Below are 25,222 nucleotides of genomic sequence, written 5' to 3'. Positions count from 1 at the left end.
TCTCCTCCCTCCTGTCGGCTAACTCGGTCTCGGACAACCCTCTCGATGACACACTACTGCCCTCCTGTGAGGCTACCTTGGGGCTGATTGACATCTCACCCACACCCGGGGGACATTCTGTAGTTGCCTCAATGACAGTACCTCTGTCTGACTCCTCCTCCTCCACTGTTCCCTCCGGGTGTGCTTCCACCCAGGCTCGCGACTAGTACGGAGTTCCTCTCTTTTGGCTCCTCGCCTAACGAACACTCTCCTTTCCTGACAGAAATCCTTGAGCTGTGCCACAGTATAGGTCTCCAGCTCTGACATCTCGAATTCCATCTTGTCAGTGAAAAGTGTGGACAACCACCCCGAAGTAGGTTACAGGATAGGAAACTCTGAGGATCACCTCCACCCACCTCCAGGAAAGAATTTGGAAAAAGCAAAAGGTTAAATTAGAGGGCCGCTGGGAGAAAACTCCGGGTGTGCACCTGTGACGCACACTGAATTATTATGGGGTTCAGAACAGCACGGCTCGTGATCCCGCCGCTACGCCACCAATTTTATGTTGGACCCGTGATGGGCAAGCCCAGCACAAAGGGGGGTAGCTTGGCTCGGGCGACAAGGCAGGTGAAGCCTGGTGTGTTAAGCCGGTTCCGACCCAATAATAACCCTCTGCACACCACATAAAAAGAAGGACACCACACCACTGTTGTAGAAAAATATGTTTCCTTTATATAAAAGTTCTCTGGGAAATGCACATTCACATTTACGTTTCTTGGCTGTTTGTCAATAGAATAGGGAATCAGTTACTGCAATAAATAGCTCTTCAGGAATAAATACAGAAATAAATATCACCAATAAAAAGAATAAATTTCAGGAATAAATATCACCAATAAATAGAATAAATATCAGGAATAAATATCACCAATAAGTAGAATAAATATCACTGTTGCATAGCAGAATTAATACTGGTTCAGTCAGATAAACAACTTCAGGTTCATTCTGGTATCGCTGCCACCAATTAAATACTTTTAGAGAGAACACATTTGCAATACGATTCACTGTGGAAAGTACACTCTTACAGTTACGTTGGTTTCAATGGATCGGACTTTCTGGGCACACTTATTCATTAGACTCTTTACGTTTCAGTCAGTGCACATTGCGCGGGTATGTACAAATCAAAGAAACACAATGAATGCAGCATTCGCACTCCGCTGCCGCCAGGGATGGTAGTTCCGCTTGCTGGTGGAGTCTATGTGCGCCTATGGGCTTTGACAGGCTATTCCGACGGCGGCTCCAGTTCAAAGTCTTTAGACTGGCGAACGGGCTGCCGGAGGGGTCACACAACCTTCGCGCACAGTCAAAATAAATGCCTAATCACAGTTTCTGGATAAAGCTGCACTTCTCTTGAAGAAACGGGCCCACCTCACATCGGCTGCAATCGGTAAGCGTTTCAGTCGGGGCACAGCACTTCTCCCGCTAGCGATAGGGTTTCCAGGGGCTCCACGGTCCGCCCTCTGACTTCCTCACACAGGGGGGTTCGAGCCCACAGCTACTGCTCCCAGCTCACTAGGGTAGGGTCGAGACGCTAATCTCGCCCAATGAAGGCCGGCCTTTCCCCGCCCCGGCGCAGCACCTCACCTTCAGTCCACGCAGGCAGCGCTTCTACGGCGGTGGGTTCGGAGACGTCCGAACTCCCGCCAGGAGACGCTTTACACGAAGGGGCACTTCTGGTGATCGCAGTCGCGGCGAACTTGCTCTCGCCTCGCGACCCGCGATATCTTTCACGATTTCACCACCGGGGGGGACGGAGAGGCACTATAAACAGGCCAAAGTCTTTTGGGGCAACGAGGCACTTGCTGGGCAGGCGCTGTAGGTGCAAGGTCACTGCTCACGCAGCTGACGGGAACGCCAGTCTGGGACAACGCCAGCAACCGTTGCTACTCTTCTGCCTTCGCTCACAGCCACCTCAGGGGGTCAACAGGGCATGTGTCAATCTGGTGTCTCTTCTCTTCCGAGTCTTCTGGTCTTTCCCCTCTCAATCTCGAGACTTTCTAAAATGGCCGCCAGGGTCTGAGCCTTTTATAGCCAGTGCCCTGGGGTGCCGGCACAAGCCAGAAGGTTCTAGAACCTTCTCTGGCTGTGACAATGACTTGGCACTTTTGAGGTGTCTATTGGTCACTAGGGGCCACCGTAGTGGGCTCTAGAGCAGCCATTTTGTGTACCTGTGGAAACAGGGAATTTCTGTCAGAAATGTGTATTTCACAAAAGGCGCCAAAACCTCAAAAGGGTCAGAGGTCAATGAGGCTCCAATGGGAGTCACTCATATGAGGGACAAGGGTGTCCACCATGTTAGGGCCGCTAGAACAGGGTGACCATTCCAGTTTGTGATGCCACAGGTTCCGCCAGGCGCCTTGTACATAGGTGCCAAGAACCTTGTGAGCAACTGGGCGTCGAGGAACATCTAGCCCCATGAAACAACACACAAAAAGGTCCTGGTAGACAAAGAAAAAGCGACAAATTTTGGGAGGCACGGGGGAACAAAAGAAATCATAGTGTGAGGGGACTCTCAGAAGCAGACGGGTCCAACAGTCCCCAGGTAGGTGAGCGCAGCTTTCTAGTCCTCTAGGAGGGCAGCTAGGGGCCTACAACTTCTTCTGAATTCTTTTGCCCTTTTTATGGAGGACTTGGCCCTTTCGTTTAATCATTCCAAGTCGTTCATTATGCAGGTGGGACATCATCAAGCTAAGCAGTTCACTTCTAAACTCGGACTTTCCACAATGCTGAAGACCAATGTTTTCTCCTATTTGGGAGTTGTGTTTGTCGATTTCCTCAGTTGTTGCCCTTTCCTTACTTGGAAGAAAGGGGATCTAGGGAAAGTTTTGCAGCTGTTTTTAACTTTGCCAACAGAGTCGGAAGGAAGCCAATAGGGGCTCTTTTGAAGACATATGAAGCCAAAAATATCTCAAAGGTTAGTTATGGGAGTGAGATATTGGGCCACATTGGGGTAGGGGCAGTGCAAAGTGCTGAAAATTCTTTTCAGCGACGGCCCTTTCTGTCCCACAAAGCACCCCGTTTTATGTTGTGCACGAAGAATCGAAATTTGCCTAGCTTAGTAACGGTAAGTTTCAATTCTATTAAGGACATTGAGGCGAGGATTACGCTATTCTTTCTTCGCTTTATTAACAACAATTATTTCACAGCAGCTTCAGAAAAAGTATTCAACATTTTTATCCCGATAGAGAAAAAAACAATCCAAAGAAGAAACCATCAGACTACACTATCCATGAGTTCATAAGGTAGGATCAGCCACAAGTCCTTCCACAGTGTCTATGCACCCAAGAAGACCCCTCAACAATGTTGTCCTTCCTCTTTCTTCGCGCGTACGCCACTGAATCACTGATATTGTTTGGAACCATCATGTCCTGAAACAAAAACATGCTGTGTTAAGAGGTATACCACATGATTTATCAAACACGGCATACTGAGTTGTACATATCATGTAAATTTAAAACCGAAAAGAGGTTACTTACCGCCGTACAGGCGGGTTCGCACAACTGTGCTGAGGGTGGGATAATCCTCGCCTCCATGTCCTTAATAGAATTGAAACTTATTGTTACTAAGCTAGGCAAATATCGATTCTATGTCAGGACCAGAGGCTCCGATTATGCTAGTTTAAAGCATACTCACCATCAAATGTGCAATATCCACAACTGGTTTAAAATAGAACCGTTTGAACATGGAATCTGAGGACCAATCTGCAGCTCACATCAAATCTTCCAAGCGAGCGCCCAAGGAAAAAGCCTTTGAAGCCATTGCGCCCCTAGCTGAATGAGTGCCGAATTGTTTTGCATCAATACCTTCTTCGTGCATGCCCCAACGCACCCACCTAGCAATGGAGGGGGAAGAGACTGCCTTGTGCGGTTTCCGTAGTGCAATAGGAAGTTGTCTTTCACCCAGAGGGCGTAACTCTGAGGTTAAGTCTTCATAAGACTTGAGGCACTGCACCACACATGGCTTGGGCATATCATCAAAAGCCGGATACGAAATTGTCCTGGAGGCAGATTTCGTTCGCCGGCCAATCATAAAGGTCCATCCCTCTGGGCAAAAAACCCATGCCGCAATGTCGAGTGCCCGCACATCTGAAACCCTGCGACAAGAAACCAAGCATAGCAACATGGTCAACTTAGCCGAGAGTTCCTTCAAGGAAAGATATTTGTTAGGTTGCCAAGACAAAAACGGGTTAAGGACTAAATTGACATCCCACAAAACTGAGTAACGCGGCTCCGGGGGTAGAGATAAACGTATACCCCGCAAGAGTCGATGAACAAAAGGGTGTTTTCCCACCGGGGCACCATGAACCGGGCTATGGTCTGCTGAAATAGCGGAGCGCTTAGCGTTAATAGTCCGGTACGCCAGACCTTCGGACGCCAACTCCGCTAAGAAATTCAACATGGGAACAATTCCTGCAACCAGGCGATCCAAATCCCGGCGAAGACACCAATGTCGCCACCTCGACCAGGCTAACCGATACCGCTTCAAGGTACTATAAGCCCAGGCCCTTGATAAGAGGCTCTCAGCCGGTTCCGATAGGCCTGGGAGCCACCAGCGACTCCTGAAACACGCCATGCCATGAGGTGGAGAGAGCTGTGAGCAACCAGGTGATGCTGCTCTCCGTCCGGGTTCTGAAGAAGATGAGGAAAGAGGGGGAGTAGGATTGGAAAATCCCAAAAAGTTCCAGAAGAACTGGAAACCAAACTTGGTACCTCCAAAGCGGTGTCACCAGCACCACATCTGCCTTCTCGCGGTGGACTTGAGCCGCCAATCTCACGATCATGGAGAACGGTGGAAACGCATAGCTCATTTTCTGACCCCAGTCTTGAAGAAAAGCGTCTGTCGCCTGTGCTAGAGGATCCAGCCTCCAGCTGAAGAACCTCAGAAGTTGATGGGCCAGGCGAGACGCAAACAAGTCTATCGCAGGTCGCGGCAGCAGCGGTTCCCCTGGGGAACGCGAATTCAAGGCAGACACTCCGCCGAAGCATTCTGGGTTGCTTCCCTGTAGGCCTGGCCCGCCCCACTCCTGGTTTCCAGCCCGCTGTGCAGAGGCGCGGGGCAGCGCCAACCTATTCAGGACCGGGGTCGATTCCATTCTGCTCCGGGCGCCTCTCACGGTTCCCAGACGCAAGGTAGGCATTTTGCTGGCTTATCTCGGGACATTTGTTTATTTACTTGATGGACTGACAAATACACCACATGCTGGTACCCCGAGCCACCACCAAACTTCTCTGGCTGGTTTTTGCCTCACTCGAACCTGGTAAGATTACCCTAACTGGGAAGCGACAATTTTGCGTCCGTGTCCTCACCTCCGTGATTATGTGAGACCATAGGACAGCAGTGACCTAGCCTGGTCACCTACCTTGTCCTCTCCCCGCTCGCTCCATCTGCCTGGTTTATTTTGTGTATTTCAGTATCAATTAGTATATATTGTGTGATCTATTGTTTTCTATTAGCCTAATTTCCTTCCTCTTCCTTTCTCCGCTCTATATGGTCAACCTTTTTAATATCTTAAACTTTCTCCTGTCCTACCCTACCACTGCCCACAATTTTCCCTCCCCTACACCCATCCTCCTCTCTCCTACCCAGGCCCCCCCCTGATCTGATGCTGTAACTCTCTAAATTCAACCCCTCTCTCCCCCACCACTCCCCACTCTTTCTACATTCTTACCTTTATCCCCCCCTCCAGCCACACTCATATTCTTAGCCCCCCTTATCTTTTATATCTTCCCCCACAGCTTTGCCCACTCCCCTTCTCTCTACTAGTCTAATCTTACCACCATGCCCCGCCCCAATATCACCCCACCCCCCACCTCAGACCCCCTCCAATACACAGACCGCCTTCACCAAACATGGACCAAACTCCTGGACCATCCCAAACCCTCCCAGACTTTAGAAAAATGCCCCAAAAAATCTAAAACATACATATTTAAAACAACACCCTGAAACCCTTATCGAAGACAACTATCACAGCCCCACATCCCCCATTAAAACTAACTATATTTTATACATCAAACGCCCCTCCAAATGGAAGAGCAACTTCGTACATCACCTCCCAGTATCTAGCCCAATCAAAATCCCCCATGGTTTTAAACTTACCACTTCTCCTTCCTCACTTTTCCCTGGTGATATAACCATCTCCATCTACAAAACTGGAAATATCCTAATCCAAGCCTCTGAACAACACCTCACAATTTTCAAACTCCACTTTAGCACTCTTTCTTATCAGCTTACACTAACCTCCCCCCCCACAACACCCCTCAATCCCCCAACCACTCAGTTCACCCCTCTAACGTCACTACTCCGAACAACATCCCTAACAATAGTACCCCTGCAGCTACTACCTCTGGCACCCATACTACCGAGACCAGCTCCATCCCCCATCCACGACCAAATCCCCCCCACCTCCCAGATAATTACCCTACCACACTATGACACTCCTTCCAACTTTGACTCACCCTCCATTTTAACTCATAGTCCACACCCACTCCGACATTATCACCCCACCACTCCTCTATGAATGATGCTGCAAGGCTCATTTTTAAAAAACCCAGATATGCCCATTCCTCTCCCCTCATGCAGGAGCTACATTGGCTCCCTATCCGGCAGAGGATCCTGTTTAAAGGACTATGTATAGTGCATAAGGCACTTTATGGAAGGGCCCCAGGATATTTGAAATCCCGTCTGATCCCCTACAAACCAACCAGGACACTGCGCTCCTCGGATGCTACCCTCCTTTCTCAGTCTCGTTTTAGACTGTCCACGGTTGGTGGACGCGCTTTCTCCAGCACTCTTCCAGCTCTATGGAACAAGCTTTCACCAGAATTACGGAAGGAAACAAATTTGCTATCCTTCCAGAAGAAATTAAAAACTGTGCTTTTCCAGCAAGCTTGGGGTGGTCAATAAGCGTCAGTACAGGCCCAGATGCCTATAGTTTTGCTATGTAAACCTGGACAAACAGCGCTTAGAGACCCCAGGGTTATAACGCGCTATATAAATTAAATAAATAAATAAATAAATAATACACTCCTCCATATTCCCACACCCCACAATGACCGCCCACCCCTACACCGAACTTCTTCCCCAGTACACCTCCACCCCCTCCAATCCGGCCCACAATGACAAAAACCACCCACGTCCATGCCCTGCCTCCCACCCCCTCTAATGCCTCTTCTGTATCACCCTCCCCGTACATTCCCCTGCCACACTCCGGTCCACTCCAACCCCCTCTACAACCCTCCTTCTTAACCTCAGGCAGACACTTAGTTACTTGGACGACAATCTCGTTACCCTAGCTATCGAACTTACTCTACTCAGGAAAGATTTCAATCGATTCAAATCCTACAAACCCACCTTCTGCCCATTCCTGCCCCCCTTATGCTAACCTACGAAAACACTTAGATCCCAAACATGGGTTAACAACACCACTCCTCTGCTGCTCTCACAGACCCATACAAACCTCTAACACCTACTCCGCCACTGACCTCTCTACCCTCTGCCTCACTTACCTTAATGACCTCCTACCTAAAGGATCTCCCCCCTTTCCAGTATCCCTGTTATTCTGGTAACCAGCAGAATCCCGGAGCCCCCCTAGCTCCCCGAGACCCCCCCAACTCACTAGTATTCAATTACTCACCCCCCCCCTGCAGCCAAACTCAAACCCTTGACCTGCATGCTTACCAAATGCCGTTCAGCTGTCTGACATGAAACCGATATCTCAGAAACCATTCTTAACGAAGATATCGATATCGCCTTCCTTACCGAAACCTGGCTCAAAGACCATTCGACACCCATCATCGACCTTCTTTCCCCCTGGCTACTCTATTCTCAGAAGAGATAGACCGAACAAAATTGGGTGTGGCCTAGCGATCATTTTTAAAGAAGAATTTCAAATCTCCCCTAATAATAACACAGACTACACAACCTTCGAATACTTAGGCGCCAAACTCAAAATGAAATGCTACCCCTCTATACAAATGCATACCATCTATCATCCTCTGGGTGAACCCCTTCCCTTTGCTGAAGAATTATCCGACCTCTTCACTAAATCATTACTCTCCAGCTCCAAAAACATTTTCCTAGGAGATCTCAACCTCCACTGGAATGAACCTTATGACCCGGCAATCAGCCTCGTAAATAATCTCCTCAAGATTAGCGACCTCAAGCAACTTTGCCTCTCCCCTACCTATGCCAAAGGAGCCATCCTAGACGCAATCATCTCCAGCCCAGATCTGACATCCCTATCTAACGTCATCCCCATCGACTGGTCGGACCACCATCTCATTCTGTTCACAATATCCCCCCTGACCTCCCGGCCCCTAAAAAAATTAATAAAACTACAGTTGTAGTTAGAAACTTTAAACAAATCACTCCTGGAGCACTGGAGCATAAACTCCAATCTCAACTTAGCCCTACCCCCCCCTCCAATGCTAATGACCTCACGGAGCATTTCAACAAAACTGTAACAGAGGTGTTAGACCAATTTGCCCCTTTGAAAACTAAAACATAAAAAAATGCCCCCTCTAAATCTTGGTTCACCCTGGACCGTAACAAAGAATTACACTCGCTGAGACTGGCAGAAAGAAGATGGAGATAACACCCCTCCCCAGGCCTCCTTACCCTCCTTAGAACAGCAAGAGCTTCTTACAAAAAACACATTTTTTCAGAGAAAGCGTCATTCTTTTGTCTCCAACTCGAACATGCCAAACACAGACCTAGAGAACTGTTCAACATCATTAGAAACGAAATCACCCCGGCACCCCTTAACCCAATTGCCTCCACTAACAAATGCAAAGAAATTGCCAACTTTTTCTGTGAAAGAAATCGAAAAAATTGAACGCTCCTTCCTCAATATTCTACCCTCGCCCACCCCCCAACCACCATTGATCTCCACACCTCTTTTACCTCCCCCTTTGAACACTTCCCTGACCCCCTCTCCTCCCCTCCCTTCTCTCACTCCTCCAGAACCCATCTCCCTCCCGCTTAAAAATAACACCTCATGGCATATTTTCCACCCTGTATCAGAACAGGAGGTCTTCAAGATTTTAGCCAAAATTAAACCTTCCTCCCACACAAAAGATCCTCTCCCTTCCGCACTCATCCAAGATTTCAAACATGTCATCGTCCCCTACTGGACCAACATCATCAACGCCTCCCTTTCAACAGGGAATGTACCCATCTCCCTTCAACTCGGGCGAATCACTCCCATCCCCAAAAATCTCAAAGCTGACCTCAACGACCCTAAAAATCTCCGCCCTATCTCCAACCTTCCCCTCCTCTCCAGAGCCCTGGAAAATTGTGCCCTCCTCCAACTGGACAAACACATTGATGCGTTTAACCTGCTCGACCCCCTTCAGTCGGCTTCCGCAAAGGGCGCAGCACGGAAACAGCACTTTTCAACATAGTCCATTTTTTTTTATAACATCATTTTTATTGCATCACCAATATCAACGTACAGACAATATACTTAGCAATATAAACATATCATGTACAAGCTTAGTGTGTTCCAGTCGATCTCCATCCGGGGGGTTCACCTCGATCTTGGCGCGGGTGACCTTATCTCTGTCCATTTCTTGTAGCTCCTTACACTGTCCGACCGCTTCATCAAGCGAATAACCCTGGGATGCTTTTATGATTTTCACCCCTCCCCCTCCCCAAATTTCGGTACCCCAACATCCCTCCAAAACAGCCTCCTACCCGCCCTCCCCTGTGGTCGCTCTGTGCTGGGTTAGCAGTGTAAAAGTGTCTGGTGTGTTGCAGGAGGAAGTAATCTTTCGCTAAGGTGTGTTCTCCTGTGTAGTGTTAGGGTCTGCTCCATCTAGTTCGCTCTCGCCATCCTGCCCCTCATTGTCCATATCCCGGAGCGCCTGCACCATCACCTCCCATGCAGTCGCCCTTTCCAGTGCCTTCTCATCATTCAACCGCCAGGCCATCTGGTATCGTAGGGTACTTTCACACGCGGCCCATCTCAGACATTCCCCATACCATCTTTTATACGTGGGCCCCACTCTGGACTTCCAGTTTCTTGTGATCTCCCGCTTGGCTAGGATAAGCCCTAAATCTATAAATTTACTAGTCATCTTATTCCTAGGTGTGTGTGGGAACCAATGAAGGATGCCAACCGCTTTTGTAAACTGGAGATCCCTGTCTGTCGCGACGTTAAGGGCCCGTCCAACTTCCTGCCAATAATCTCCCAAAGAGGGGCAATCCCACAGCATATGGCACAAATCCGCCCCAGCTGTGTTACATCTGGGGCAATCAGCGTCGGTCGCCCCAAAATACTGTTGGATTTTCCCGGGGGTGAGGTATGCCCTGTGAATGATATAAAAGTGAATCAATTGGAACCTGGCATTCCTCGAGCTCTTCCGTGCCCGCCTTAGCAACTGGCCCCAGGTCGTGTCTGGTATCTCCACTTGGAGGTCCAGCTCCCACTTGGCCTTCAGGGCTGCCAAAGGCTGCAAGGCCTCCCGCTGCATCCTAGAGTACAGGCACGTGACAGCCTTAAAGGTTCCCGCCGCCATCATGGCATACTGGCAGGCCATCGAGGTGCCCGGTTCCTGCAGCCCTTCCCCCCAGTGGGCTCGCATGGCGCCCGTGACTGCTGCGTGCAGCAAGTAGTCGCCCCTCGGAAGGTCAAATCGCTCCTGCAGGTCCCGAAACGGCAGCAACACCCCATCTTCATAGAGGTCACCCAGCATTTGTATTCCCGCCTCCTCCCATCCTAGCAAGCGCGACCAGTCACCTCCATGTGGGAGAGCAGTGACCATTCCCAGCGGAATTTCGGGGGCATACATAAGGCGGACACCCGCCCGCTTACGGGCCCGGTCCCAGCAAAGCCGGAACGTCTGTTCCTCGACCGTCAGGTCTCCCATCCGGAGTTTCTGGTGCAGCGTAATATATGCCAGAACGTGTCGCGGGGTGCCTTCTACTCTCGCGTCCTCGGGGCCTCTATACACTCTCGCCACCTCCTGAGTAAACGTCTGCAGCTGCGCAGCTAGGTAATACCCTTCAAAATCCGGCACTGCCATACCCCCTTCATCTTTGGGGCGCAACAGCGTGTCGAGCGCTATGCGCCTCCTACCCACGCCCCACAAGAACGCTATGACCAGTGACCTCAGGCGTTTGAAAACAGAGCTTGGGACCCATACCGGTAGTGTCCTAAAATAGTACAAAAGCCTGGGCAGGGCTATCATTTTAAGCAGGGAAATTCTACCAGCCAGGGAGAGCGGCAGAGTTGCCCAGAAGTCCATGGACCCCCGCAGGGCGTTAATACAGCGAGTGATGTTGCCATCCAGTAGGTCGGACGGGGCGTGGTAAACATAGACCCCCAAATAATGCAGACAGCGCGGCTCCCATCGGAGTCCCTGAGCAGTGAGTGGGCACGGTTCTCCCGGCCTCAGGGGAAACAGACATGATTTAGGCCAGTTAACCCTCAGGCCCGACAACCTACCGAACTGCCCCAGTAGCTGCCGCGCCCCCTGGAGCTCGGGGCCCGCATCGGCCAAAAACATCAGCAAGTCATCTGCGTACAGGGAGATGAAGTGCGGCCTCCCTCTAAATGACAAACCTGCGTAGTGGCGGCCCAGTCTGGCTTCCGCAGCGAAGGGTTCCATCGCCAACGCGAATAGGAGCGGGGATAGGGAACAGCCCTGTCTAGTGCCACGCTTAATTGGGTATTGTCTCGAGATCAGTGTGCCCACCCGAACCCTCGCTACCGCCTCGGTGTAGAGGACCTTGGTCCATTTTATATATCCGTCCCCCAGCCCGAAGCGACGCATCACCTCATACAAGTATCCCCATTCAAGGCTGTCAAATGCCTTCTCAATATCAATGGATAGGACAAATGGGGAGACGGCGTCCGGCCAGTCCGCACCCATCAGTCTCGTGAGTCTACGAATGTTATGAGTGGTGTTGCGCGTCGGTATGAAACCGCACTGGTCACCGTGAACCAGGCCTGTCATGTGTACCAGCAGTCTGTTGGCCAGAATTTTACTGAGGATCTTGTAGTCCGTCGTCAACATAGACAACAGACGATACGAGGACAGCGCCGCACCCTCTCTGCCCGGTTTCAAGAGCGGGATCATGAGGGCCTCGCACATGGAGCCCGGGAGTCGGCCCCTCTCCTGTGCCTCGTTGTACACCTCGCACAGCCTCGGTGCAAGGTACTCTAGGTATTTGCCATAAAATTCGACCGGTAGTCCGTCAAGGCCCGGGGTCTTATTCCTAGCCATCTGTTTTACAGCACAACCTATTTCTCCAAGAGAGATGGGCCGGCCTAGCTCTTCTGCCTCCGAGTCCTCCACTCGCGGCAATCGTAACCCGTCCAGGAACTCCTCAAGCTCCTCCGCCCCTCCCGTTCCACCACTCTCATAGAGCCCCTCATAATAAGCACAAAACTTATTCAGGATCCCGGGTTGAGTGTGGCAGGGCTCCTCCCCTGGTTCCTGGATCCCCATGATCGGCATTCCCCCCCGGATTGGGTTAGCAAGCCAAGCCAACATTGACCCCGCCTTATCACCTTCCGCATGCGCCCTTGTCATGTACGCCTTGTGGTCGACGCTGCGCAGCCGCTCCAGCTCTACCGCCAGCCCCTCCCGTGCCCCGCTAAGCCCCTCCTGCAGTTCAGGGTGATTCGGGCGCCTCTTCTCCAACTCCCTCAGCCGCGTCTCAGCCTTATCTAAGTCATCCAACAGAGTCCTCCGAGCCCCTGCCGTGTGACCAATACAGTGTCCCCGCACCACCACCTTGAATGCATCCCATTCAACCGCCCTCGTGGAGGCCGAGCCACTGTTCTCCTCAAAATACCTCTCAATGCGCTCACTCAGGGCCTCCCTGAACAACAAATCGTCCAGGGTGTCAGGTTGCAGGTGCCATGTTGGCACGCAGTTAACAGTCACCATCCATTCCAGAGACATCAACAAAGGGATGTGGTCTGATATCGTCCTGGCCAAGTATTCCGCCCCTCCCACCGCGGGGAGCACACATGCCGAACAAAGAAACGCATCCAGCCTCACATGCAAGTCATGCAGGTGCGAGTGAAAGGAATAGTCCCTAGCGGTGGGGTGCAACGCTCTCCATGCATCCGTGAGGGCCCAGCTCTCCTGCCATTCCAACCTGCGCTTGGCGACCCTATGCACTGGGGACGCGCGCAGCGGGGGATGGGACCTATCTAGTAACACATCCTCAACCGAGTTGAAGTCCCCCCCCAAGAGGACCGGCCCTGCCAAATAACCCGCCAATTTGCCCGAGATGGTAGACAAGAAGGCGGGCAGGTCTACATTAGGAGCATACACATTACAGAGAGATATCACCCTGCCTCTCAGCTTCCCCTCCACTGCCACATACCTGCCCTCAGGGTCCACCAATGACTTTGAGACCTGGAAGGGGACCCCCGCCCGTATCCAAATCAGTGCCCCTCTTGCGAAAGCCGAAAATGTTGTGTAGAAAAGCTGCCCCCTCCAGCGCCTTTGCAGAGCCTCCCCTTCCTGCTTATTAAGATGTGTCTCCTGCAGGAACGCTATATGAACCCCCCTACGCTTGAGGTACGCCTGAACTTTATGTCTGCGCGTCATGGACTGCATACCCCGCACATTCCAGGTCACACATTTCAACGCCCCAGTACTAGCCATCCCCCCCTACACAACCGGACCATACAGCAAAGAACAATGTCCGCATAAGTCCCGCGACCACGGGCCCACCCACCCACCCTCTCCAAACAGGAAGCCGAACCCCTCCAACAACAACTACCCCCGAGCAACCCCAACTGCTCGCAACTCCCGCCCCCCCAGGACAGGCCCCCCCGCAACTGGAAGTACCCCCATCCAAACCAACACTCCCGACCACCCCTCAAGGAAAGGTGGTAATGGTCGCAGTCCCCACTGCGATGACCTTATGGGCCAGTAAGGCGCGGCTCAATGCGATAAAACCTCCAAACAAATCAGCCCCGCGCGCTCCACCCCACAATCCCCTCATTACAGCTCCCCAAGACCTCAATCAATAATGTTCCACTGCTGCGGGCCCAGTGCCCCGGTGTCCAACCAACGAGTTCACTCCACCAGTCCAGTTCAGCACGCCTCCAGTATCTCCGAAGTCTGCGGCGTCACTATAGGGCCCCGGGCTCCACCAAGTTCCGATTGTCCTGTCTCCGAGCCCGTGCCCGGGTCCTCCGATTCCGTGCCCTTCCCGGACCGAGTCCTGGCGGTCCTAGATAAGTCCACTACCGCCTGTAGCGCCGCCTGCCTCTCCGCCTCCGTCTGCGACACCGATGGTTTCCCGGTTCTCTTGCGGTTCCTCCTGATCCGTTGGGACTGCCTGACCGGCTTCGCCACCTTAGCCTCCTCCTCCCTGGCCTTAGCACCGTCTGTTCCCGCTTTATAAGTGTCCCACCAGTCCCAAGCGTCCGCGGAGGTCGTGAAGAATAATGATTTCTCATCCACCACCACTCTTAGCTTGGCAGGGAACAACAGGGAGTACTTGATGCCTTCCTGGCGGAGCTCCCGCTTGAGGGACAGGAAGTTTGCCCGGAGTCGCTGCGTCTCAAATGTGTAGTCCGGGAACATGGTGACTCTGTTGTTATCCACTTGAAAGGGCCCTGCCTCTCTCGCCCTCTGTAAGAGCCAGTCTCTGTCCCGGTAGTGGAGTAACTTGAACACCACCGGGCGAGGAGGAAGGCCCAAGGCTGGCGGGCGCGCTGGAACTCTATGTGCCCGTTCCAGGGAGAAGAAGGGGGACAGACCTTCTGGTGCCACCTCCGTCCGCAGCCAGTTATCAAGGTAGCCCACCATGTCGTCGCCTTCAATTTTTTCCGGCAGGTCCACTAGGCGTACGTTGTTGCGCCTGTTTCTGTTTTCGGCATCCTCGGCCCTCCTTTCCAGCACCTTCAGGCGGTCCATCACGTCTGCCATCTGGGCCTTCATCGTTTCTTGGCCCGGGGCTAATTCCTTAACCGTGATCTCCACGGATTTCACCCTGTCTTTAAGTTTGTCGTGGTCGGCCTTCAGGAGGCCCAAGCCCGTCGCCACCTGAGCTATATCTTGTTGCAGGGCGTCCTTCGTGGTGGCGATGGCCTCCAGGATACGATCCTGCATCCGCTGCAATGCCGCTTGGTCTCGTTCCGCTCCCTCCGCAGCCTCAGTATCGGTCGCGCCATCTCCCTTCCCCTTCGTCTTCCCCATCTGGGCCGATTTGGGTGGTGGTCTCCGAGTATGTTCCTGGCCGCCCTCCGAGTGCCGTCGGGTTTCGTCCTCCGGCAGGGTACCCGGGCCCAGATTGGCACCAAGAAGCAGGAAACACTGAGCGATCGCAGCCCGGCCAGCGCCAGACGTGCCAGGGGCCCGGGGCTCTCGTCACTGGGTCACTGCCGCACTGTCGTCGCCCCTACCAGGGGGCGGTCCTCAGCCACTGTCCGAGGGTGCGCCCAAAGTCCACTCGGCACCCGGGGAGAGGCGCGACGCGGCCGCCAACACCTCTGATTTGTCAGGGAGCAGTCCTCAGCGGGTTTCTGGGCAGATGCCTCCGTCGAGTCCGATCTCATGCCCTCGCCGCCATTTTGGGGTCCGCGACTTCTCGCCTGGGTCCAACTTTCAAAGTCGAAACACTGCTGTGGGATGGCTCGGTGTCGTCCTCCGTGGGCCCCGGACCCTCCGCAGTACCTTCCAGTACCGGATGGTATCGGTTACCTCGGGGTCCGATCAGATTTTCAGGATATTTTCCGGGATCGGGCACGGAGCTCCGAGCTCACGCTGCCTACCTCCTCGGCATCCAAGCCACGCCCCCTTCAACATAGTCCATGATATTCACCTAGCCCTGGATAAGGGTGATACCTACCTACTCATCCTTCTTGACCTTTCTGCGGCATTTGACACGGTTTACCACCCAACCCTACTAAGCACACTCAAAAACCGCTTCGGCCTCAGTGGCACGGTCCTTAACTGATTCACTTCCTACTTTTAACATAGAACACAAAAAAATTAAAATTCAAAACTGCCTCTCTAACCTAACCTCTGTCTCCCTTGGCGTCCCTAAAGGATCCATCCTCTCTCCCGCTCTCTTTATGGAACCCCTTACCCGGATACTCAAACAAGAAAAAATCAACTACCACCTATATGCCGATGACACCCAACTGTACTATAAAATTAAATCCCATGCGGATATCCTACACCTTAACTCAGCCTTAAACAAGATCCAAACCTGGTTCCACATCAATCATCTGAAACTCAACCCTAAAAAAACTGAGATCACCCTCTTCTCTCCCAAAAACAACCCACTCCCAATCCAAACATGGATCGCCGACCTTAATGCGCTAAACTGCTCTCTCTCCCTCGCCGACTCGATTAAATCACTAGGCATCACTGTCAACAATAAACTCGCACTTAACTCCCACATCAAGAACTCTGCAAAAAGTGCTCTCCTCACTCTCTGCCATCTCAAAAAAATCAAACCTTTTATCCCAGCTGTAAGACTTCAAATTAATTATCCAGACTCTTGTACTATCCAAAATAGACTATGGTAATGCCCTTCTCTCTGGCACCCCCAAAATCCACCTGGCCCCCTTCAAATCCGTTCTCAACCTAGACGCCAGGTTAACAACAAACTGTAAATGCATGGACCACATCTCCCCTGCCCTCAAGTCCCAAAAGTGGCTCCCCACTGAAGGCAGATCCTCCTGCAAAATTGCCCGCATAACTCACAAAGCCCTTTTCCAGAAGACCCCAGCCTACCTCTCAAATAAACTTAAAAAAGCTGGCTGTACCCAAACACTGAGAAGCTCCAACACTCTCCTTCTCATTCCCCCCCTACTCAAAAAAGCTGCCTCCAAATCCCACTCCTTCTCAGGTAAGGCCCCAGCCATTTGGAATGCCCTACCCAAAGACCTTCGATGCAACCCCTCCTACCCCAGATTCAAAAAAGACCTGAAAATTCATCTACTCACCACATTCTGGGAAAACTAAATCCCTGATCTCCTTCCTGACAACCTCTCCTCCTCCCTCCTTAGTCTTGTCCCCCTTCCCTCATCTCACCCCTCCCTTTTTCCTTTAGTCACCTCCCCTCCCCCTCCCTTTACCTCCTGGACTTACTATGTCCGTTGAATCCTCACTACATCATATAAATGTTCCTCTACAATTACATTCAGGTTCCTGCAACTCGCTGCTCTATCCCTACTTATTCTGTGCCTTTAATCATTATTGTTTTGCCTATATTATTATCTGTATTTTGTATGTGGTCACCAAGGACAGAGTTTGCTCATGTGTCCTCCTCAGAATGGACAACGTCTCTGCGGTGGATTACATCAACCATCTGGGCGGTCCTCGCTTTCAAACCCTGGCGAACTTGGCGAAGGTGTTTTGGAGTTTTTGTCTGGCTCACCACATTTTGGTGACGGCGGAGTACCTGCCGGGTCAAGCCAACCAGGTGGCAGACTGGCATTCCCGTCATTTGCGGGACTCCAGCCAGTGGAAGCTGGATTCTCCGATTTTTAGGTGGTTGGTCGCCCTTTTTTAAAAATTTTATTTTGAAGGTTTTATATAGCACTAGCTCCACCCAAGGGTATCAGAGTGCTTTACATCAGCAATGGCATTACACAATAAGAAAACAATCAAAGTAGTTCAACATTGAACTGCGAAAGAGCCCCCGAAAAGCTCCAGGCAGTTGATATGGAGCTCTTGCTCGTCTAACGACCAAGTGCCTCCAGTAGAAAAATCGCTGCAGCAGGCTCCTCAACCCGACCTGCTGGCGTCGGACTCTCTGACAATGTCGGGGATGGACCCGAAAATTGCCCTGCCATTCCAGGCGTCCATATGGGAAATCCACCAGGCCATCTCCTATTTGACCTCATCCGTCAAAGGAACCGACTGATCGTATGACAAGCCTCTCCTGAGGTGATGCATCTTCAGGCGTTGCAATGCCCTGTAGTGCAGAGGCCCCGGAAAGATTGCCTGGATGGGCGAGGAAAGGAGCCCCACCACTCGGGCAATCTGGCGGAGGGAGGAGTGGGATTTTGAGATGGTTTGACGCAATAGATGTTGAATCTTGGTCATCTTCCAAGAAGGAAGGCTTAGAGACGCATGGACTGAATCCACCACAAAACCCAAGAAGACTATGTTCTACGTTGGGGAGAGGACTGACTTGTCCCCATTGATAATGAACCCCAAGTTTTGCAGGAGAGAGACCATCTGCCGCACCTGAGCAGCCAGCTTCTGAGGGCATTGCGCCACAATGTCGTCCAAGTAAACAATCATCCGAACACCCTGACTCCGAAGGAATTCCACTGTGGGATGGAGGACCTTTGTGAAGCACCAGGGCTCGGAGAACAGCCCGAACGGAAGGACGGTGAATTCGTAAACCTGCTGCCTCCATTGGAATTGAAGAAACCAGCGGTGTGGAGGGTGGTTTGGGATGGCCAGGTAGGCATCTTTGAGGTCCAGCCTCGCCATCCAATCCCTGAACTGATGGGACAAGGAAGTTTTGTCTGGCGGGTGAATCGTAAAACACGCTGTGGAAACCCCGAACTGTCTGTAAGACCCAAGCATCACTTGTAACCTCCTGAAAGGCCGCTAACCGACCCCCAATACGGACCTGAGAAGGGGAAATCAGACTTACCGCTGGGTGCAGGACTGCCTGCTTTGTTCCAGTATCCTCCACGGCCACGGGATCTCTGTCCTCTTGTCTGACAGAAGTTGATGAAATTGGCGGTAGTATTATACTGACCCCACTCGGAGCCTTGTCCCCTTCTGGGATTGTGTTGTCCGCAATGGCCGGTCGCTCGGCCCCTACCACGACCGGCCCCATTGGAAAAACGAGACTGAAGGACCCGCTTAATGTTAATGTTGGATTGGGCTTTGTCTAAACTAGTGAAAGTGGCCACAAATTTCCCAAGATCCTTCACAAAAGGATCTCCAAAAGGCCCTCTTGCGCCACCGCACCAGCCTTTGAAGAGGCCAAGTCAACCAGTTTAGGGTCAAGCTTTATCAGGAGTGAACGCCTACGTTCAGTTGACAGAGCACAATTGGCGTTACCCAAAAAGATAATCGCCGCTGAGCCCAGTTCATCAAAACCTCTGGGGATATGGTGGAACCAGTTACCTTTGTCTCCTCTGCCATATCTAGGATCTTCGTCATGGGCCCCACCGCGTCTAGTAGCTTGTCCTGATAGGAACGCCAGGAGCGGTCTATACCATTACGGGGATCCTTTGTAAACTTTGACATGAAGGTGGCCATTTTGGAGTCAAGCTCCGGAGTATGGGCCACCGTCCCCTCCAAAGTTGGACGAGGACACTCGGCTCTCAAGCAACTCCAAGCATCCTTCTCCAAGGGCTTGCGGAGGCGACCTGCCACAAACTTAGCCACCTTGTCCCCCGGAGTCCAGGCCGCCGAAAGTGGATGAACAATTTCATCTGGATCCAGCATGCCCGAGGAATCCTGAGGCAACTAGGCAGTTAAACTGGCTGGACGCCATGACCGTGAAGACCATTCTTCATCGTCCGAATCTGCTGGTGAACACCCATCAGGCGACGGAGAGTCCGGGGCAACGGATTCCACGGGGTTCGAAGCCAGGGCAGGCAGAGGCGGTGGAACCGACGTCTTTGCGAGGAACGCACTTTTGAGGTGGTCAAAAGCGTCCTTATCAAACTCTCCTCCATGCGGCCCTTCTTAGGCAACGAGGGGCCCTCCCCCTGGGGTAAAGTAGGTGTCGGACCCCGGGGACCCAACTGGGAGTAAGCCAACTTGGCACATTCCACTATAATGCTGTTAGATAGACGCTCCTCCATCGGACCAACCACATCATTCACACACTTGAAAATGGACTTGTCCACTGCCTCAAAGAATTGATCGTCTAAGGGTAAGTATTGCACCTGTTCCTCTTCATAAAACTCCTTAGTGTTCATTATGCAACAAGGTCACCTGCACCCAAGGACAGTATAAGAAACCTAGGTCCAACACACCTGGCCCCTGAGATGGTTCAAGGAAACACAACCAACACTAAACCCCCACAAACTGCAGGAAATGGTAGTAACTAGAGCCCTCCTACAATCAATCAATCAATCAATCAAAGCATTTGCATAGCGCGCTACTCACCCAGAGGGTCTCAAGGTGCAGCACCCACCTCAAGTGCATCCTGCTCAACACCCGCTCCGTCCACAGACACGCCATCGAACTCTGGAACCTCCTCGACACCACAGCCCCTGACGTTGCCTTCCTCACGAAGACCTGGATGAACGCCTCTTCAGCGCCCGACTTCGCCATCGCCATCCCAGAGGGCTACAAGATCACCCGGAGGGACCGCACAGCCAACCAGATGGGAGGAGGCATTGCCATCATCCACAGGAACACCATCCGTATCACGACCAGCACCGACAACACCCTTACCACCGCCGAACACCTGCACTTCCAGATCCACACCGACCCGAAGACCACCCTCAGAGGCACTCTGATCTACCGACCTCCGGGACCACGCACCCAATTCAGCGAGGACATCGCTGACCTCGTCAGCCCGCACGCCCTCCCCTTCGCTGACTACATCCTCCTGGGAGACCTCAACTTCCACCTGGAGAACAACAACGACCGCAACACCAGCACCCTGCTCGACAACCTCGCCAATCTTGGACTCAAGCAGCTGGTGTCCACCCCCACCCACCTCGCCGGACACACACTCGACGCAGTCTTCTCATCCTGCAAAGACATCGCCTTCAGCCACGCCACAGAGCTTCAATGGACGGACCACAGCTGCATCCACTTCACCTTCAAAAGAACGACGACCCACCACCACCAGCAACAGGCTGCCCACAGAAGCCGGAACAAGATCACAGCCGACCAGCTCGCCACCTCCCTGAGCCAGCACCCTCCTGCCAGCTCAGCGAACCCCAGCCAGGCCGCCGACAACCTCACGAAGTGGATCAGCAACTGCGCGGACGAGCTCGCCCCGCTGAGGACCCCGCCCAGCACACCCGGCAGCAAGAAAGCCCCATGGTTCACCGACGAACTCAAGAGCTCCAAGAAGAACTGCCGAGCCCTCGAGAAAGTCTGGAGAAGGGAACCAACACCGGACAACATGACCACCTTCAAGCTTGCCACCCGGAAGCACCACCAGCTGATCCGCGCCTCCAAGAAAACTGCATTCAAGGACCGGCTGGACAACAACGCACACAACTGCAAGGAACTCTTCAACATCGTGAAAGAGCTATCCAACCCCAGCGCAGGAAACAACGACATCACCCCATCGCAAGACCTCTGCGACTCCCTCGCCTCTTACTTCCACAACAAGATCGCAGACATCCACAACAGCTTCAACAACCAACCAACGCACACCACGACCGAACCACCACCCACCACCACCACCCTCCGCGCCTGGACTCCGATCAGCACCGAAGACACCGTCCGCACGATGAACTCCATCCACTCCGGATCTCCGACCGACCCTTGCCCCCACCACGTCTTCAACAAGGCCGACGCTGTCATCGCACCCCACCTGCGAGACATCATCGGCACATCCTTCGACACCGCCACCTTCCCGGAGAGCTGGAAGCACGCCGAACTCAGCGCTCTACTCAAGAAACCCACAGCGGACCCCACCGAACTCAAGAATTACCGCCCCATCTCGCTCCTCCCGTTTCCAGCCAAAGTCATCGAGAAGACCGTCAACAAGCAGCTGGCCGACTTCCTTGAGACGAATGGATCCCTCGACCCCTCACAGTCTGGCTTCCGAGCCAACCACATCACCGAGACCGCCCTCATCGCCGCCACCGATGACATCCGAGGCCTGATGGACAACGGAGAAACAGCGGCCCTCATCCTCCTGGACCTCTCCGCGGCATTCGACACTGTCTGCCACCGCACCCTAGTTCAGCGCCTCAGCAACGTCGGAATCCAGGAGAAGGCTCTGGAATGGATCATCTCCTTCCTCGACGGAAGAACACAGAGAGTCCGCCTACCACCGTACAAGTCAGAGGCCACCGAAGTCATCTGCGGCGTCCCTCAAGGATTCTCGCTGAGCCCCACCCTCTTCAACGTCTACATGAGCCCCCTCGCGGCCATCGCACGCCAACACAACCTGAACATAATCTCTTATGCCGACGACACCCAGCTGATCCTCTCCCTGACCAACGACCCCGCCGCCGCCAGAGCCAACCTGCACGAAGGGATGAAAGAGGTAGCCGAGTGGATGACGACCAGCCGCCTGAAATTGAACTCAGACAAGACGGAGGTCCTCATCTTGGGCTCTTCCTTCTCCGCCTGGGACGACTCCTGGTGGCCTCCAGCCCTGGGCACCGCACCCAAACCGACAGACCACGCACGCAACCTGGGCTTCATCCTGGACTCCTCCCTCTCCATGACCAGACAAGTCAACAACGTCTCCTCGGCATGCTTCAACATCCTACGCATGCTACGAAAGATCTTCCGGTGGATCCCAACCGAGACCAGGAAGACCGTCACCCAGGCCAAGCTCCAGAAGAGACTCCAGCGGATCCAGAACGCCTCAGCCAGACTCGTCCTCGACATCCCACGAACCAGCCACATCTCCGGACATCTGAGAGACCTGCATTGGCTCCCCGTCAACAAAAGAATCACCTTCCGCCTCCTCACCCACGCACACAAAGCCCTGCACGACCAAGGCCCGAGCTACCTCAACAACCGAATCAACTTCTATGCTCCCAAACGCCACCTCCGATCAGCCAACCACGCCCTCGCCCCCGTCCCCCGCATCCGAAGAGCGACAACAGGAGGAAGGTCCTTCTCCTACCTGGCCGCCAAGACCTGAAACTCCCTCCCGACCGACCTGCGCCTGACCCCCTCTGAAGGAGACCACCTCTCCTTCAGGAAGAGGCTGAAGACCTGACAGTTCGAGCAGTAACGGCACCCCCCCCCCAGCGCCTTGAGACCCTACGGGTAAGTAGTGCGCTCTATAAATGTCTTTGATTGATTGATTGATTGGGGAGGGGGGTCCGCTACTGCTCGAACAGCCAGGTCTTGAGTTGCTTTCTGAAGGCGAGGTGGTCTTGGGTCTGGCGGAGGTGGATGGGGAGGGAGTTCCACGTCTTGGCAGCCAGGTAGGAGAAGGATCTTCCTCCTGTTGTGGCACTTTGGATGCGGGGGACGGCGGCGAGGGCGTGGCTGGTCGATCGAAGCTGGCGGGTGGGAGTGTAGAAGGTCAGGCGGTTGTTGAGGTATCTTGGGCCTTGGTTGTGGAGAGCTTTGTGTGCGTGGGTGAGGAGTCGGAACGTGATTCTCTTGCTGACGGGGAGCCAGTGCAGGTCTCTCAGGTGTGCGGAGATGTGGCTGTGTCGGGGAATGTCAAGGATGAGGCGTGCTGAGGCGTTCTGAATGCGCTGGAGTCTTTTCTGGAGTTTTGCTGTGGTTCTGGCGTATGTCAAATGTTTGAAAAACAGGGTTACAATAGTGAGATCACCATGGATCATTTGCCTTCTTTCTTTGAAAATATAGGCAGCCAACAAGACTGCAAAGCTTTATAGCACGGGAGTAAAAACCCGAATCTAAGGCGGCACCTACCTCCAGCGCGCAGGTCCTCAGTGAAACTGACATGACCAAGCCGCCACCAATGCGCGAGAAAGGATCTGACAACCAAGTGCCGTAAATCTTGACAGCAGGCGATTAACATGGCAGCGCCGCAATACGGACCCCCGCCGGGGCGTATATAATTGCTCAAATGGCTTTGTCAAGGAATCCGGACCCCCAAGGGGCGTTTAGGTTGGCGGCACCACTGCGACAAGGCTCACCGGACCATTGGGTTTGCGGCACGTCTCCTCATTTGAGGACACGCGACGCGCAGACCAACGAGATGCGGGAGTTCCGCCTAGCGGCCTGATATCGCCGCCACACTCTGGGCTGGCCGCGAAAGGAGCGGAGAACACTCCTGCGGCCCAGGGACTCTGAAAGAAAACAAAACGTCAACAGAACTCCCCACGGACGTATAAGGGAACCCGCCTGAGCCTTAAAGCGGGCCCGAACCGTCCGATGTGTACAATAAACCACAAACACAATAGTATTTAAGACAACAGAGAGAAGCACTAAAAGTTACTTATCTTGTGCTGCGGAGCAGTGAAGAAAGAGGAAGGACAACGTTGCTGAGGGGTCTTCTTGGGTGCATAGACACTGTGGAAGGACTTGTGGCTGATCCTACCTTATGGACTCATGGATATTGTAGTCTGTTGGATTCTTCTTTGGATTGTTTTTTTCCTCTATTGGGATGAAATTGTTGAGGACTTTTTCTGAAGCTGCTGTGAAATAATTGTTGTTAATAAAGCGAAGAAAGAGTAGCATATTCAGAGCCTCCGGTCCTGACATAGAATTTGGGATGCCTTTCCTCTCAGATTTACTGGCTTTCCGTCCCCTGGATTTGGGGTGTAAGAGTAGGCCTCTCCAGGGTAGGTAGGAACTATTCATTAACCCTAAGCGCATATGTAAGAGGGACCTTTCTCTTGTCAAAGAGTGTTTTGTAAGAATGAGCCGCTGTGATAGAGAGGAAAATGAGCTGTGTAAGCCTCGTGTGCGTTAAGTACATTGTGTTAAAAACTGTACCAACCACCGAACCTTATCTTCTAGGGCTTAAAAGCATCCATGATCGTTTTCTATTGACCCGGTTTCGGCTCAACCTCTTCCATTACATCTTGGCACACCCTCGTGGCTCCCACAGAGTCCTGTGCCTCATGCCCTGTGGCTGTGACGATGAGTCTCCTAATAATAATAAAACCATTTGTTGAGCGCATGGCTACACTCGAACAGTGTGTCCCCGCGCTATAGATGGCTTCCATTATACCCAACAAGCCTGCCATGAGCAGTTAATTTCTACAGCTGGGCACCGACCCCTAACTACTAGAGAACAAAAGGTGGGTTTTGATGTTTCATACAAAATCTCCTCTCAGAGGGTTCCATCCGTAGTTCTAAGGGAAGTTTGTTCCAGTGGTTGGCCGCTAGATAGCAAAATGATCGGCCACCCATTCGGGCTCTAAAAATGCGAGGGACTGAAAACATCATGCTGCCTGAAGACCTTAAATTACGTTTAGGACGGTGAATGATAAGAAGCTTTTTTAGATATGTTGGTCCTTTCCCTTGGGCAATTCGATGAGCAATGCACATGGCTTTGAAAAGAAGGTGCTCCTTAATAGGTAGCCAGTGCAGTTTTAACAAAGCGTGTTTCCCTGACTAAACGGGCAGCCATGTTTTGGACTCTTTGAAGT

General features: G+C 52.6%; 1 pseudogene; it reads right to left on the bottom strand.

Annotated features, from left to right (window-relative positions):
- The window catches only part of LOC147737501 (uncharacterized), a 42,316-nt pseudogene extending 22,880 nt beyond the window's left edge, over positions 1–19,436 (bottom strand).
- Between the last annotated feature and the right edge of the window lie 5,786 nt (positions 19,437–25,222).

The sequence above is a fragment of the Lissotriton vulgaris genome, chromosome 1_1, assembly GCF_964263255.1.
Source record: "Lissotriton vulgaris chromosome 1_1, aLisVul1.2, whole genome shotgun sequence".
Classification (NCBI taxonomy): Eukaryota; Metazoa; Chordata; class Amphibia; order Caudata; family Salamandridae; genus Lissotriton; species Lissotriton vulgaris.
Note: the sequence above shows the minus strand (reverse complement) of the source record. Positions and strands in the feature narration are given on the sequence as shown.